General features: G+C 37.6%; 1 long non-coding RNA gene across 1 annotated transcript; it reads right to left on the bottom strand.

Moving 5' to 3' along the window:
- Positions 1 to 1,598: 1,598 nt before the first annotated feature.
- Positions 1,599 to 2,991, bottom strand: LOC128126360 (uncharacterized). The gene is made up of 3 exons (XR_008224189.1): positions 2,768 to 2,991; positions 2,345 to 2,413; positions 1,599 to 1,732 (listed from the first exon to the last, which is right to left on the bottom strand). It is a non-coding gene; the product is annotated as an uncharacterized LOC128126360 (long non-coding RNA).
- Positions 2,992 to 3,267: the final 276 nt, after the last annotated feature.

The raw sequence follows: 3,267 nt of genomic DNA, 5'->3' as shown, positions 1-3,267 counted from the left end.
ATGTCCGCACAATTGGAACGTTTTGAACAAAGAAGTGAAATATTTGTTTTGGTTACGAGACCAATGAGACAAAAACTAGTCAAATATTTCAAAGAAATGCCACCACTTTTTACTTGTGCCGCAGCATTAAACCCATGTATCAATGTTACGGGTGTAGAGGCTTTGATTACCAAAATTGCTATGTCTTTAAATTTGCACAAAGATAACTCAAACTACATCCGTAACCAAATAAACATTTTTAATGATACTTTTACTAATTTGTTTGACATTTACGCTACAAAATATGGCAATATGTCAAACACTTTTGCAAGTGTAACCGACTCTACTAGCGGTGCATCGGGTAGTGGTGGGGGTCGAACGGATTTTCATATCGACCTCTATAACTACCTTTTGGAGGAGCAAAACAAAAGAGCACGCACATTAACGCCTAGTAGCGAACTTGGAATTTATATGGGTTCAAACTTTTTAAAATTCATGAGTGCACCACAATTTAAAAATTTGGATCTTTTGGCTTGGTGGAGAGAAAAGGAAGCACAATTTCCTATTCTCTCCGTCATGGCCCGTGATTTACTAACCGTCCAAGCTTCCACGGTAGCTTCGGAATCCGCTTTTTCTTTTAGTGGAAGAGTTTTATCAAAGTTGAGAACGAATCTTACCCCGGTTGCGGTAGAGGTTTGCGTTTGCTTGAAGGATTACTTGGATTCTGTGGAACGTATACAACACTTGGCATCACTAGAAGGCCCACTATCACAAAATGTTGAACCGGAGATCATGGATGAAGAATATGCACAAGGCTTATCAACACCTCCGGAAGACGAAGACGATGACGATGAAGTCGAAGATGAAGACGGGAATGAAGAATATGGCATTGATGAGACCCCTAGTTACATGCGTGGCGGTTGAAGAATAATTAAATGAAGGCGACACGAAGTGGAAGACCACAAAAACTATTTCCATTTGGCTAAATGTTATAACGCCACTTTATTATTATTATTATTATTTAACTAGTTTAAAAACTCTTTCTAATTCGACGTTTGATGTATGTTTTAACTATTTTAATGTACCCATGTTGCATTTTGTGTTATATTTGAAGTCCAAAAAATGTGTATTTAAAAAAAAAAAAAAAAAAATAGAGAAAATCGGATCGGATTTCGGATCGGATCGGATCCGGATCGGATTACAACGAATCGGATGCGGGGCTCGGAAAACCGGTCAAATCCGGTCAAAACCGGTTTGAAACCGGTTCGGATTTAATGCCGAATCGGATTGGGTGTGTCGTCATCAAACCGGATCGGATCCGGATCCGGATCGGATCGGATCGGATCGGGTCTTTGTGCATGTCTACCTGCAGGTCCCACTATACACAAATTCATGCTCTCCCTCCGGGAGACTCTGGTTACAAAACGTGACATAGCAGTAGATTGCCATGCCATGATGTGACATCCCCAAAATCACGGCCAGAAAAGACCGATTTTGTTTATGTTTTGTTTAAAAATCAGAGTAACATTTTAAATAAAAGTGTTGTGGAATTTGTCCCAAAACAAAATATGATAAAGAATTATCAAAAGCATTTCCATAGAAATGTATTTCATTAAAAGACTTGGGATGTCATGTTCGTACAGATCAAAAGCATAAACAGTACAATATAAGCCTTACTACATTATCTCATATCTACAGGCCTATATCTGTAATCCCTCGTCCAAACATCATATTTATGCTCAAGCGCCACTACCTGTAATACATAAAACTAAGTGGGTCAGGCTTGGGAGCCTGGTGAGCACATAGGGTTTTCAACCCACAATAAATAAGTTTATTAATTTCATCAATCAACAATAACCCGATTACCCGTTCCCGTTATCCTCACTTTACGTCCCTAAACACCTATCATAAGGGACCTAGCCTAAGGATCATTATCGGGACGGACACTACTGCTAAGGGGATTCCTCAACAATAAATGTCCTAAAGGCAACCATGTGGGGGATGGAGTACACCGGTGAACACATCGTTCACAAACACCTACAGGTTGCGAGCCTGCTAGTGTTCCAATGGACTGTCTAGAAGAGTCTGTGGTCGTCATCCATACTCCACTGGATGACAGAATCAACAACACCAACATCAAGGCCTCTCATCATTTTATCACACATCACCTATTACATCTACCCATGTTTTACCCCAACATTTTTCGTAGATATAAAATACATATACAGTTTAAATCATTGAAAACATGTATAACAATGTTCATCCGGCATAGATAGCAAGTATTCAGATAATATGCACACATAGCACGTAATTTATATAAAATACTTCATATCTATGTGTAAGCTGAAAGTAACTATGCACTCACTTGTTAAAGTGATGATTCCAAAATCGGGCAGCGCTTGCTTCTAGCGATTCTATTTTCCTTCGACGAAACCTAGCATTATTATCGCTAAATTTTAGTCTAATATTTACCGTGACCAACTATTAGTCTTAGTATTATTATTATTATATAAGCGTTAAACAATATTTTCCAACCACTATGTACAGACAGGGGCCAGACATAAAACACCGGAGGGCAGGACCATTTTGGCATATAGCACTTCTGAAATCCAACAACCCTATGCGGCCCTTTAAACCAGATTCCCCGTACCGCGAGTAGTTAAAAAAATATTATAACGACACTTATATAAGTTATAATAATAGCTCAAATATTTATTATAAGTTCATAATAACAATACTAATTTTAAATATAAGCTATATTAAAATAAGGTAAGCATAACTTACTTACAAGGGAGTTTTAGCTAGGAGTCGGGCTCTGCAGGGGCAGAACTTCATCGCTGAATCTTTCTAAGAAAGATTCGTGCAGCGCTTCAGCGCTCACCTTACTATACTAAACTACAGAAAGAGAAGTCGAATCACGAGGGACCGAAATGCTCGGGGGATAAGGAGAGAAAGACTCTTGAATCAAGAGAATGGTGCAAGAAATATGAGAGCCCAAGGCTCTTATTTATACTAATTGAATTTTCAAAAACTACCCTCCATAATTACTTAATGACCTTTTAGTTATATAAACAACTAAACACCCCTCTATAATACTATTTTAAATGGATTTAATGATATTTATACTAAACTAATGGCGAAAGAACTCAACATTAGTCTTATAATGACCGCATCGTCGATACCTTTCTAATGATATATACATATGTATATATATGTGTACGTATACATGATTTATACTTTATTTTAATACGTAAATATGCTATTATAATTTGTAACTCGTTCATACGA

Source organism: Lactuca sativa, chromosome 5 (genome assembly GCF_002870075.4).
Source record: "Lactuca sativa cultivar Salinas chromosome 5, Lsat_Salinas_v11, whole genome shotgun sequence".
Classification (NCBI taxonomy): Eukaryota; Viridiplantae; Streptophyta; class Magnoliopsida; order Asterales; family Asteraceae; genus Lactuca; species Lactuca sativa.
The sequence above is the reverse complement of the archived record's forward strand: the minus strand, read 5'-3'. Positions and strand labels throughout refer to the sequence as shown.